General features: G+C 36.1%; 1 protein-coding gene across 1 annotated transcript in view; it reads right to left on the bottom strand.

Moving 5' to 3' along the window:
• Window positions 1–2,055: 2,055 nt before the first annotated feature.
• Window positions 2,056–15,258, bottom strand: part of ccdc85a (coiled-coil domain containing 85A) — a 52,259-nt gene continuing 39,056 nt past the window's right edge. Inside the window, exon 3 of the transcript XR_014533212.1 lies at window positions 2,056–2,243. The gene's annotated coding sequence lies outside the window, so the exon portion shown is untranslated. The remainder of the gene's footprint in view (window positions 2,244–15,258) is intronic.

The raw sequence follows: 15,258 nt of genomic DNA, 5'->3' as shown, positions 1-15,258 counted from the left end.
TGACATATTAAAAGTAGGCCATACTTTTAAAAAAGTCTTTCAAAAAAGACAAAGAAATTAATCTATCTATTAAACAAGTCTCTTGAATTAATAAATTGATTTACAGTTTAATGTCACAAAGGAGACAAACAATTAGATTTTTTTTTTTTAAATAAACATTTTTCTTTGGTGACACCAGGATTTGAACCCACGACTTTGTGGGAACCTGTTGATCGATAAACCTACACCTTACCCACTGAGCTATCTAGTCACCATTGCTAATGCAGTCAATAGGCCTAATGAACCAACATGGCTTCTTTTCCTATACTTTAAAACCAAGTAACTCATATTAAAAGTAGGCCAAACAAGTCTTTCAAAAAAGACCAAGAAATAAAGCAATCTTTTAAACAGGCCTCTGTAATTAACAAATAGATTTACAGTTTAATGTCACAAAGTAGACAAACTATTAGATTTCAAAAGAGAAAGAAAAAATGTAAGTTGGCAACACTAGGATTAGAACCCACAATCTTGTGGGAACCTACTGATTGTTAAACTAACACCTTATCCACTGAGCTATCTAGTCACTTGTGTGTATTCCGTCAATAGGCCTAATGAACCAACATGGCTTCTTTTCCTATACTTCAACACCATAAGACATATTAAAAGTAGGCCAAACAAGTCTTTCAAAAAAAGACCAAGAAATAAAGCAATCTTTTAAACAGGTCTCTTTAATTAACAAATAAATTTACAGTTTATTGTCACAAAGTAGACAAACTATTAGATTTTAAAAGAAAAAGAAAATGATTACCTTGGCAACACTAGGATTTGAACCCACAACCTTATGGGAACCTGCTGACTGGTAAACCAAAATCTAAACCAATGAGCTATCTTGTAACCCTAGTACATGCAGTCAATAGGCCCAATGAACTAAAATAGCTTGTTTTCCTATACTTCAACAATATGTAACTCATTAAAAGAAGGCCAAACAAGTCTTTCAAAAACAACAACGAAATAAAGCAATCTTTCAAACAGGTCTCTTTCATTAACAAAATGATTTACAGTTTATTCTCACAAAGTAGACAAACTATTAGATTTCAAAATAAAAATTAAAATTTCACCTTGGCAATGCCGGGCCGTGAACCCCCAATCTTGTGGGAACCTGCTGATCGGTAAAACAACACCTTACCCACTAAGCTATCTCGTCCCCCTTGTACAAGCAGCCAATAGGCCTAATAAACCAGCATGGCTTCTTTTCCTATATTTCAACACCATATAACATTAAAAGTAGGCCAAACAAGTCTTTCAAAAAAAGACAAAGAAATACAGCAATCTTTTAAACAATTGATTTAACAAAATGATTTAAAGTTTAATGTCACAAAGTGGACACACTATTAGATTTCAAAAGTAAAATAAAAATTTTACCATGGCGATGCCAGTGGTGGAACCCCCCACGTTGTGGGGACCTGCTAATTGGTAAACCAACAGCTTACCTACGGAGCTACCACTTACCACTAGTGCAAGCAGTCAATAAGCCTAATGAACCAACATGGCTTCCTTGCCAAAGTTCAACACAATGCAATTCTGTCTGGACTCTGGCTAATTGGAACTAACTTCACCACAACCTGTGGTGTAAAGATTCCTGGCCATCCTACTGAAATGAAAATAATTGATTCCATACTGCAATACTTACTCCATTACATATTATAAGTCACCAATTCCAATATTGTTCAGGGTGAAACTACAGCAATACCGGGTTTTGAACCACCCACCTTCTGATCAGTAATCCAATGACTTAACCACTGAGCTACAACTCCAAACTTGAGCAAGCAGTCACTGTATCTAATGAACCAAAATGGCTTCCTTTCCATAGCTCAACAAATTGCAATTCTGTCTGGGCTCTGGCTAATTAGAAACAACTTCACCCCAACCTGTGGTGTAAAGACTTCCTGAAAATCCTACTAGAATAAAAATAATTGAGACCTTATTCCTTTACAAATCACCATTCAAGTATGGCTCGGGGTGACACCCAGGCAATCCAATTGAAATAAAAAAAATGTATACCTTATTGCAAAACTTACTCCATTACAAGTCACTATTTCCAGCAAGACTTCCAGACAATTCTATTCCAGTGTGACTTAAGTAAAATGTAGAGTATGTCATTTGTGAGCGAAGACATACAGCTAGTTGGGTTGAAAGAGGCAGATGTAGAGGACAGGGGGGTATGGAGACAGATGATCTGCTGTGATGACCACTAATGGGAGAAGCTGAAAGAAGAAGAAGGAGAATGTAGGCCAAACAAGTCTTTCAAAAAAGACAGTCATAAAGCAATCTTTCAAACAGGTATCTTTATTAATAAATAATTGTACACTTTAGTGTCACAAAGTAGACAAACCATTTGTATTCAATTGACAAATAAAAATAAAGTAAAACCAAATTTTCAGAGCTGACTGATTCAATACACCTTCCAGTCTCAAAAGGTGCAATATTTTTATTTAACTTAAACAAAGGCTGCTTCTTAAACAGAGGTGCAGAATGTAATCGCTAATGGTCATTGTCAATATAAATATAGTGGAGTAAAAAGTAAATATATTGAATCACAATTGTAGTTGGATAGAGTGTACAGTGCCAATTCAACCGTTATAACATCGTATTCCTAAACTTCATTCTGCTTCATTCTGTTTATCCTGTAATAGTATTTCAAAGTCAGTGCTATGTAGGGGCTTTTGGGTCAGAACTGGCAGGAAATGTGTATGCATATGTCATATGCTAGTTTAGGTATGTCAAATGTAATCCCTTTTCTTAAACTGTAGGCACAAATTTAATCCATCAATCCTGTGACAGTCAGGCAAGCAGAGGATGGAGGTTATCCAATATAAAGTAATGCCAAATGATAAGTTTATTCTCTTACCACATGATACATTCATTTTGTAGCAGATATCTAATAAACAGAGTGAGTGCTGTTCAGCTGTGATGCTAATTGAAAAGACAATTTCTTGCTAAAGAAGAAAGAAATCTTAAATTTTTTTAACTATGTTTGTTGAATCATGTCAGTGTGCACAACAAAACAGTTCTATGTTAGCATAATGACAGCAGATTATTTATTTACTCATATTACTTCCCATTGTGTATTAAATTGGCACTTGTAGCCATGAGATTAATCTGCATCATGCAGCACAACTCACATTATGAAGTGTTCTTCCATTACTAGTTTACAGTAGAGTTTTACAGAGACTGTGTAATTTTGGTAATTGTATATCCAACAGTGAATCTTGAGTTTTTCTTATCCTTGGTAGAATAGAACACACATACTTCGCACATTGTTTGACAAAATATAAAAAAAACTTAATAATCACGTTGTTCTTGTTGTAGCCATAACAACAACTCAAAAAGAATTTATAATAGCTTGTTAAATGAAACTGGTTTTAAAATATTGTCAATTATTGTCTGAACATAATAAGTACAACAACAACAGTGGCTTTGTGATATTGTGTTTTGGTTGGGTAAAGGTATTTTGCTTACATGGTTTGTGTCAAGCCTTACCGTGGGCTCACCACCTGCAGGAGGGACTGTAAGGGACGGTGCTGTGAGGATTGGGCAGCAGTCGAAGGCGGGGGCCTGTTTAGACTGCTGCCCCCGCGACCCGAATTACGGATAAGCGGGAGAAAATGAATGAATGAATGAATGAATGAATGAATGAATGGTTTGTGTCAAGTTGTCAGGGATCCACCTGCCACGCCCCCTTTGGTGGCTCTCTATGCCTCCGCTCTCCCTTGAGCTCCAGGTTTAATCACGCACACCTGGAGCTCATCATCACTCATGCCTCCACTCTCTCTGGAGCTCCAGGCATAATCACGCTCACCTGGGGTTCATCATCACTCCACCCTGCTTCTATATAAGCTCCTCATTCACTCCCAAGCCCTGTTCGTTATTGTTTATGTTGGACTTCCCGTACGGCATGGTTTCGCGGTCCGGTTTTCATACAGGACTCCTCTCATCCGTTTCATTCGGACTCCAGAATCCCGTAAAGGCTGCGCTTCCCCTCCCTGTGCATCTCGGGTCAGCTACGCTTCTCCCAATGCGCAACTCGGACTCTCGCTCTCTACCGAAGGACTGCCGTGTGCGCGTGTGTGCGTGCGTGCATGTGTGTATCTCTCTCTCTCACGCATGCCGTTAAAACCCAAGCGAGCTGTTCTCCGGCTTCTGCCTTTTGTTTCGCTCACACCCTGACACAAGTATTGCTGAATTTGCTTGTTTTATGCTCGACAGTAAATGGGGCAGATCAGTTATGGGCTCTGATACAGCACATGTCTTATGTTGGAAGATATAGAGTGAGGTGCTTGGGACAGCAGACTAAACAACATGGATTCTTTACAGCCTGTCAGCCAGAAGCTTATGGCCTTGATGCAGGCTGAGCTTTTTTGATATTTATAATTTCAGATCCTGAAGCTGTGGACTTTCAGATTTTAACCTTCTAACAGAAACAGGTGTTCTCCTTTTTTCTTCTTTTATCTCTTTAGTAGTAGTAGTAGAAGTCGTTTTATTATAATTATTGTGCTGCTTAGAAGATATTGTGCTTCTACAAGCAGAAAGTAACAAGGGAGGGGGTTGTTGCTGTTATACAGCCTAACCATGAGAACCATTTTTTTTAAAATGCCTGACTTAATCCTATTAGTGAATTAAAGAGTGGGCTCTGTCAAGACTGCATTTCCCAAGGACCATTGTCTGCACACCTAATTCACGTTAATGTTAATTAGCACTTGTATTTAAACACACTGTTCAAGCACTTTTTTTGTCACCAGTTTGCCTTTTCCTGATGTCTATTTTGTCTACATTCAGGTCTTATCATGTGTATAGTATCCAATGCCTTATTTCTTTTGTTTGTTTTTGATTTGCACTTTGTTGATAAATTCCACACAGCTGCATCTGATTTTCCACTTTATTACATGACTGTCTGACAATTTTTGTCCACATGTCGTTTTTATTTTCAGTTATTTTAGAGTAGTGCCACACTTTGGTATATTTATATCACTTGTCGCTTTCGAGGCAGGCCAACAGACTTACAATGTTATCGCTTTCATATTACCTTTGTGAGGTCTCCACTTGTAAAATATAATATACATTTGAAATATACAGTATACATTATGTGAAATTTTTCCCAGCTCATCCATCTTCACAGAACTCCTCCCACCTCCACAGATTCTGTGATACTTGAACAGGGTATGGATATAAATGTCCTGCACTGCTGGGTAGAAAAGCACAATTTGTTCCTGTAAACCAAGCCACTTTTGGATGGGTGCTGCCACTTTTTATTGCCTTTGAAGCACATAAAGAGACAGCTGAGATGTAAGGATTGCTCACAGGAAGTAAGAAAAAACCTTTCTATAAAGCAGTGACTTCTGTCTGACTTTTAAGCATGTATCTCTGAAACTTTGGGTTAGAGCATATCTTAGGCATCAAAGGATACTTTAAAAGAAAATATTGATTGACAGTCTTGTTTTATGTGGACGTTGAGTGTAGCTATACATATCTGTAAATCTGAGAGTCCCTGAACTGATCCAGATTAATAGAGGGACGTGCCATTTTGACTTTCAGCTACCTATAAGACATGGCTTTTCTCATTATCCTGACATCAGCCTCCCTACGGCCACAGTGCCAGATCTGTGATTGCAGGGATTTAGTGCATCAGAGTAGGCTAGACAGAGCATGTGTGGCAACAAGAAAACCTGATCCCTGTGTGACTATTTTGTCATTGTGAAGTCCTTTTCACCATGTTTTCCAGACTTGCTTTAAAAATGTAAAATAAAATATTAAGAAAGTCTTTATGCACCCCTACTGATCAGTTCTGCTGAATAAAGTATGTCAGCCCTGTCTATCAAACAAATCGTTTGTCTGTGCACCCCGAGTTACAGAAAACACTATCATGCCAACCATAACTCCTTTTAAACTCACCAGCACTAGACAAAAATTAAACATTTGCGTGCCATACTCATTTAATTGTGATTTAAGTAAATAGTAATCCAGTTAATTGGCCTAGCAGAGTAATTATGATAAACATTGGGTTGAATCAATACATAACTGTGCTTATGTGTGTTGAGTGTCTTTTGAAATACAATAGGAAACTGCTGGTGATCAGTTCTTGCTGAGAATGTGTGTGTGTGAGAGAGAGAGAGAGATAGAGGAGGAGGATAGAGTTGAAATAGTGTTTCACCAGCTACTCATTAAGCTGTACATTTCAGGACTCTGTATGCTTTAATTACAATAATCAATATGTTGAAATGCTTTGCCTGTTTATTTTCACTGCATGGCTGTTTAGGGCTCCAAAGCAATATTTTCCCAACAAGAAATCCTGTAAAGCCTCGAAAATAAAGCATTATTCTGTTTAACCTGAAGCAATCAGTGCACAGTTTTCTCCAAGATATTGCTCTCTCATTATTTTCCTATCTGAATTTCATCTTCCACACTTCTTCATGAATCTCTCTCTCTCTCTCTCACACACACACACACACACACACACACACACACACACACACACACACACACACACACACACACACACACACACACACACACACAGACACACACAGACACACACAGACACACACAGACACACACAGACACAGACACACAGACAGACAGACAGACAGACAGACAGACAGTAGAAGAAAAGGTTCAGCCTGAGTGGACAACCTGAAACTGGCTTTTCTGCAGTGACGGTCCAGCTTGTTACGGATATGTCAAAACAGCATCATCTCGCACGCGCACACGCACACGCACACACCAGAAAATGAATCCACCCACTCAAACTTAAACATGATTCACAATGAAGGCTTTACATTTGCTGTAGCTTTAGTTCTTTCTTTTTTTTGTGTGTGTTCTTCTCAACATAATTTCAACAACAAAAAAATTCTTAGTAGAGGGAAGTCCAGCTTCTGACATCTATCTAGTATCTAGAAATAATGTCCCACATGGGAAATCCAAAGCTTAGCATGCTGATTAATTGTCCAAACGAAGTGTGTAAAAGGGTCCATTATGAAGGAAACCAGCTGAAGTGTCCAACATATAAATTATCCTAGGGCTTGAAAGTATAAATTGCAGAGCTTGTTATGGACCATTGGAAGCATACAGTACAAATAAGCACATTTGTATACTTTTCATATTTATTTTCTTTTCTCTAGTGGATATATACAGTATAATGACAGATACATTGTTACTTGCAATCTTATAAACCATTACTTGATATAACCCAGCAAATAATCAAAGATTGTTTTTATACTGACTGAATAAAAAAGTTAAAATTTCTATAAAAAGGGGGCATAATCACATATCTATAGCATGAAAAAATAAAAGAAAAGTACATACTTTTAATCTAAAAATTGGTCTAATACATCAGGTTGTTTAATATAAAAGAAATACATCACTTCTTCTTCTTCTTCTTCTTTTTCCTGCTCTCATTAGGGGTCGCCACAGAGGATCATCCGTTTCCATACTACTCTGTCCTCTACATCTGCCTCTTTCAAACCAACTACCTGTATGTCTGCCCTCACTACATCCATAAACCTCCTCCATGTTCTTCCTCTTTTCCGTCTTCCCGGTGGCTCAGAATGCATCACAGACACTCAAAATGAATCTCTGCATGTCTTATAACTGTTTTAAAATAAATCAGTGAGGTTGTGGGGGGCATGTGGCTCTAAATTCTCTCTGATATGGACAAAACACGCTTAGCACTCCTGTTGTGTCTCTGCTACTGTGTCACTCCGCATGATGTCAAATGTCGGTGCTGTGCTGCTAACATAAGACCAGCGGGGGGCACGGGTGCAGTCAGACACTGAGGTTTGGTGGTTTTAGCACACAGTAATACAGTGCACTCCTTAACCTGTTAGCAGCACAACACTCCAGTGACTTCCGTCACTTTATGTCTTTACTAACACAGTTTTATGACCCAGCTGCGGTTAAAGCAACCACAAACTCTTTCCTAAAGCTGAGATTTTTATTTTATTTTTTAAATTTGATTTCGATTGAAGGGCTGAAACTTGAAATATGGGATTTTTGCTTGAGGAAAATTGTTACTTCACCAAGTTACTCAGCCTGAAAGACTGATTTATTCTTCTTCCTGACGTCTGCTGACACTCCATTGACAGCCATGTACACAACTGGATGACACTGAATCTCTTCCATGCTGGGCTTTCCCCTTGGGACACAGGCAATCAGAGTAAACCCATGATGGTTCTCTTGAGACAAGTGTACTATTTCAATCAATTAGACTGCCATACAGAAGTATAGAAGAATAAAAATAGAATGAACTACACTGGATGAAGAATCTTTTTAGCAGGTAGATATTTTTCTTTATCTGTTAAGTATAAAATTATTACCACCCTGTTAACCCATAGTGGTCTGATGCCTTTATTAAACCATTTTATTTGATTGCATGAATGAAATTATAATTGATATTATCTATGCACTTGTTTTTTTTTCTGTGAAGAATGCCAAAATATTCTGCAGATTCATTCATTTCAGACGAGTATTGTCAGGGGACCGAATGCCGAATTTCATTGCATAGCTTTATCGATTTTAGTCAGAAACTCTTCTCTTCGAAAGTTATTTGTACGGTGGCCGAGAATGCAAAACACATTAACAAATCCGGAAACAAATTAACAAATTAGCAAACACTAACAAATCCGAAAACACAAAGACAATGTAGACAAACCGGAAACGGTAGGTATAGTTTGTGAATGCAACACTTACCGATCTTTGGACGGGACACCTGTCATTCCAGATATACAGGAAGTATGAAATCTTAAATCTTTGTTTCTTGTACATGTGTAAAGATCTCCGTTTACTTTAAACTATTTTTTATTTTGATAAGTGCACCTTTAAATATAACCTTAAGTAATAGAAGTATACATAAGCAAGCAAGGAGAAACTGTTGTACCTCCTGTATATCTTGAATGACAGGTGTCTCGTCCAATGACTGATTGACGAGTGTTCCATTCACGTACATGATGACTGAGTGTTCCATTCACGTACTATACCTACCGTTTCCAGTTTTTCTAAATTGCCATTGTGTTTTTGGATTTGTGAATGTGTTTTCGGAATTGTTATTTTGCTTTCGGATTTGTTATTTTGTTTTCGGATTTGTTAGTGTTTTCTAATTTGTTAATTTGTTTTCTGATTTGTTAATGTGTTTTGCACTTCTCGGCCACCGTATATTTGTGCTAATGTCAAAAACAAAACTGTTACATCAAAATATATTAATGAACAGATCATTTCTGATACATTAGTGTTTTAGTGTATGTTCCACCCTCAAATAACTGGAAGAAAACATTGTCCATTTCCAACATGTCAAATTATTTAGATTTTATAGTGGAGAGGATGCAAAAATGGATAGCCAGACTAGCATCTTAATTAGTTCATGTTAACTCAGTGGTCCCAGGACATGGCATGAAACATTCCCAGCACAGTGGGATCGCAACCACTATTGCTTTTTGCATATTCCATCTCCCAAGCTAGGCCACATACATTATTCATTTGAATTGAGTGTCTGTAGTGTTTTACACCTCATAAAGTAACAAATGGTTATTTGGATAACTCCCCCAGGCACACATTTATATCTTACCCACTGCACCCTCACTACTTGTGTGGTGCAGAAATAAACATTCATTATGGAATTCCTATATACAACACATTTACTTATATTCAAATAGTTAAAGTTAACTAATCTTTGGTAAATAAATGAACGGATCACCAAAAAGTAAGGGGTGACCTGAATCAGATGAGGTTGTGTACCTGTTCAAATAGGGTTTAGGGTAATTAAAATAGATTTTTCTTATATAATATAAAATGGAAAAACATGCAGTTTTCTGAATTCAATAAATGATATTAAACAAAACAAACAAACAAACAAACATTCTTTTAGTTCTGTATTTATTTGTCTTAATAAAATATCTTGCATATTTTGTTGTCTTGCAGTTCGTTTCATTTTAAGGCACAAGCTGCATGCCTCATTCATCATGCACTTGTCTAATACATGTAACAGTTTGGCATAACCACAGCAGTACATATAATTTTACATTACTTTCCACTTATCAATTATATGCAGCCTCCAGTTAAGCTGTTAAGCTGCATAACATAAATCATGACAGTTCTCGTTTTAGATGCATCAAATATATATAGGCATTGCTGTTCAAATATACACTATATAAAATATACACTCACAATATCTTACATATATTCTATTATATTTGTGATATTTGTGTATGTGTCAGATTAATATGGACTTGACTGTGTTAACTCTATTTGTGCCCTGACCAGGTTCATGTTTTATTCTTTTTTTTTTAAATAATCAGTGGTTCACAAATTGTCTACACTGCTTAGGATCTACTGTCTTAGTGTATTTTGAGTATATATTCCATTACCTCCAGGGACTGTTGTGTTTGCAGCATGTGTTTGTTTGCGCCATGTGCACCTTCATTGCCATGGAGCTCCCACTTGCTACAAGCCTAAAGCCTATAGCCTTTACAATAGGAGCAAAACAAACATTCCCTGTATCTTGCAGATCCCAGAATATTGTGTAATGTTTAACATAAGATGTTAGATCAGAATTATGAGACTGATGGTGAATTTATACACTTTAAGATAGATAATATTCACTTCAAAATGTCATAATCCTTAAAATGTGGCTGCCTCATTTATGTGTTTTTATTCAAGTTATTTGTATCTTCAATAAAAGGTCTAATCTAAGGTCTCATACACACACAAATAGACTGCCAGTGTTTAATCTTTTATAAGCACCTTATTAATTCCTGTTTTACACATAATTTTACTGCACTGCAATGAGCAATCCACATTTAAAAAGAATTATGCTTGCCCCAGTTATGTTACAATTGGAATAATAACCCTGTCACTGTACCAGTCAGTTACAGAATAAAAACTACTATCATACGTTTAGGGCACTGATATAATGCCTGACCAAAGGTTTGGTTATACTGTAGCAGCCTGACTATAAATAATGATTCTGATTCTGTGGCGATCCCACTGAACAGTTGGATGCAATTCGGGTTAGTATCTGGACATTCCTTTCAGACAGCTTCCACTTGTTAATCTCACAGAAAGCTTCAGTATCAACCATGTGAAAAAAGTATTACATAAAACAAATATAAACCTAAACAAACTTCCCTCCTTAAGTAAAAAAATACGTCTAGTAGTATCCGATTTTCACAATATCTGTTTTTTCCCCAACAGCGAAATCTTGCCTTTACATTCCTGATCTGTAATAGAGACTATTAATATTTAGCCTCTTTTATTAATTACAAATATATAAAATAATAATTGTTGTTCTAAATATTGCAGCAAATATGTATTAAAATAACTAATATACTAACTAAAGGGAGGCACCCTTTTATTAGTTATTCTTTGTTCAAAGAGGTGGAAAAATCAAGAGAGGACATTATTCCACTATTCCACCACAGTAAGCACTTATCCGGTCACATTTGTCAGCACATACTCTGCCTAAACTACTGTTGTGTACACAGATCATGAAAGATTTCTGAATGTCTTTTAAATTTCTGGGTATCTGAAATGGCAATATAGTGTTCAAAATGTGTATAAAAATCAATACATCACCCATGACTAATATTAAATACTGTCCAGTTTATTCAGTTCATGCATGTATTTTATCTTTTATCGATTGGCTTAGGGCAATAATTCCCATATCCCATTTGGAGTGTTTGTTCCCATTCGGAGTGTTGGAGTGCTCGTGTGTAGGTATGCTCTGAATTCACAACCAGATTCATCAAAAGTTTAAGTGGGAGATCCATCAAAACAGCCAGACAAGAAAAATGCCAGGGTGTGGAGATTACACTGTTTACTGTAACAGATAAGTCCTTTTTCTTCTTTACCATGCAGGCCTTATTTAGTGCCTGTCATAACACTCCATCATTCAGCCACCTGGGAGTTTCATAGGCTCACACCTACACATGCACATACAAACAGAAGTTCCTATATTGTCAGGATGTTGTTTTCCTTTGCTACACCAGGCTAGAGCGTGCATGTATCAGTGGCCTTTTCACTTATTAGGAGTGCCAGATGCCTTAGAAAAAAAATAATTGTTCCATTTTAGATTAGCTGGTTGTGATTTTCTCCAGTCAGTCATTTTATACACACACTGAACAATGGTGCTAAATGTCTAGTGTTCTATATTATAGTTGAAAAGAAAAGGGAAAAAATATGATCTGCTGCATAATTCATATACAATATACAATCATATACAAACATGCAAAAGACAAATAAAAAATAAATAGATACATGGGACAAAGTTAGTTGCATCAAAACCTAAAAAATGTTAACATTTTATTGTCCTTTCAAGACAAAATCAAGCTTGTAAAGTGATTGTCTATAAACAGCCACACTCACACTTGTCAATATATTATGTCAGTATATTAAATATTTCTAATTTACTTGCACTTGACTTATACTTGATTTGCTGTTATATTGAACACTTTAAGTTTAGAGAAAGTTACCTAGCTACAGATCTAAGATGATAAAGTCTAGTAGTCACTGTAGATTCTGGGAGCGGGGCTTGTGTACTTGGGAATGGATGGCAAACAGATCACTTCAATGTTTTTCATAGTTTATATTCTAACCTCTAAGGACAAAATGCTCCCTAATGCACATTTTAGTGAGTATTCTGTAAGGCAATGGCCAAGGGTTTTCCAGCAATCCAACAGTGCAACAGTGAATGTGTATTCATTGGCTTTTACATTGTTTGGAGTCACTCTTCCTGTCTCAATATCTGCAAGAAAATATTCCGAGATTAAAAATTAAAGCAATACATTTGTGATTAAGAAAATCATGTCTACATCCCATCTATTCAATATATCTTATATTAGACTTACAGTATATATTATCTTTAAATTTCTCTCTGATTAGTAAACACCAAAGGCCTTTACACGATTCAAATAGGACATTAGCACATTATGTGTTTGATTGCTATCTCCTATTAGATCTGCTAATCTTTACCCCTGCACATGAAAAAGTATATAATCAGAGTAAACAATTAATTAAACACAAAATGACGTTAATAATACTGCATTTTTAAAATTACAATGTATATTGAATGCAATGTATTATGATTTATAGAAGAAGATCCCTGTTCACCTTGAATCTAAATTTAGGTCATAACTGATCTCATGCTACATTGCAGGTCCTCTACAGCTATATTCATTCTAATCCAGTGTCAGTTGTGAATTTCAATTTGCAACATCAAGGCCCACAATTAAGGATTCTGTAAGGTGAACTGCCTAATATCTGCTTAAAAACATAAAGTTTGTTTTAATCATCAGATCTGTGTGCACCTGTGTCTCTTTTTGTTTGCAAGTGTGTGTGAGAGTGACAATGATACAAAGAACCAGCTTGTTGAATGAGAATATAAAGTGAGAACACATGACCTCTGCTTTGCACATGAAACAGCGGCTAATATAGAGACATCAAAGAAGCTTTCAATCGAATGTGCACTGAATTGTATTATGTGGCTTCCATAATTAAAGTTGACGCACTGCTCTATTCAGCACCCTTTCAACATAGCAAGGAACACTTTTAAGCAAAGGCCTGGCTTTTAATATTATATCAGGACATCAGCATTTGATCACTATGTATTTACTTGCTGCTTTTTTGAATATTAATCTTTAGTTGTTTGTGATCATTTTTGGCAAATTTGCCCTAACAAGATTTTATTGCCTCTTCCTAATTTTCATGAATATTATTTCGAGTAATATGGATCCGAACAGAGTGGAAGATAAAGAGAGAGGAGACAGACAGACAAATAAACATGCAGACAGACAGGATGTGTCTCTAGTGATTGTCAGATTAGGTTGTCTATATATGCAGTGATCCACAGGAGAATATATGTTCTTGAAAAGAACTGCCTTTAGCATGCGCACACACACACACACACACACACACACACACACACACACACACACACACACACACACACACACACACACACACACACATTTAATGGCTACATAAAATACTCTTCCAAATAGTTTCACTAATTCTTTCACCATAATTACTTTTAATTACTATCATTATACCAATCTAGTCACTCTCTCTCTCTCTCTCTCTCTCTCTCTCTCTCTCTCTCTCTCTCTCTCTCTCTCTCTCTCTTTCTCTCTCTCTCTCTCTTTTTTTTTTCCTTTCTCTTTCTTTTTCTTCTGTGTTTTCCCATTTACATTTACTTATACTTAGACTTTCATGAAAGACAACGATTCCTCATCCTAGAGCAAGATGTGTTAATTTACACATTAATTATGATTGCCTTTTCTGTTACTGATGTATCAGTTGGTGTTCATTTAAATATATATTAAAAAGCCTCCTCAGTCTTTGTTTGAAGTTATAAAAAAATAAATTATTCTGCTAGGTTTTGGCACAGGAAAAGGCATTATATGGTTATGTTCTGGGACAAATTCCCCATTAAAACTATGTATTGTCCGGGTATAATAAGGTATAATCATGTTAAATAAATGTTTACCAACCCCAGGCTGTACTGATCAGGATTTTAAGTTATTATTTCATCACTGTTGCCATTTATGGATGAAATTGGGTGACCATTGTAGACTTAACCATTTAAAATAAAATATATCCCCAAGCATATATTAATATAGAATTCTAATTAGTTAATTATAGTAAAAGTAAGTTAGATGTAGTATAGTATTTGTATACACTGCAAGATGACAAGACCTGAGATTAATTGCATAACTAAAATCATGGAAGAAAACTTTATTTAGTTTAGTGGAATAAAATCTATATTGGATTTTCGACATTTTTTATTGAATTGTAAAATGACAGCAATTTTGTCTAGTCAAGGACAAAAAAACAAATGCAGCTACCTATAACTGTGTTTGTTTCAAATTATAAACTGATAATGCTTTTCAAATTAGATTTGCAGTTAAATGCAAAAATGAAATCTAATATTTCTATGTCTGTACCACCTTATGTTCTAAAAAAAAAAAAAAAAAAAAAAAAGGTTTACCTGTCCTGCTGCACTGCATATCATGAGCACTGCAGTGTGGAGGAGCCCTGCTTTTCAAAAAGAATGAAGAGAAGCAGCAATGAATTTAAATGTGGAAATCTACAGAATTCACATTCTTATATTTGTCCTTCAGCTTCTCTGACTATGCACAGAGCCAGTCCTACCTGTCCACCCACATCAGACTCAGGCTTTAGGAGCTTACTCAGTCTATAACTGCATGAAAAAATGTGTTCTTTCTCTGTGACAGATCA

This window comes from Silurus aristotelis (genome assembly GCF_946808225.1).
Source record: "Silurus aristotelis genome assembly, chromosome: 4".
NCBI lineage: Eukaryota > Metazoa > Chordata > Actinopteri > Siluriformes > Siluridae > Silurus > Silurus aristotelis.
The sequence above is the reverse complement of the archived record's forward strand: the minus strand, read 5'-3'. Positions and strand labels throughout refer to the sequence as shown.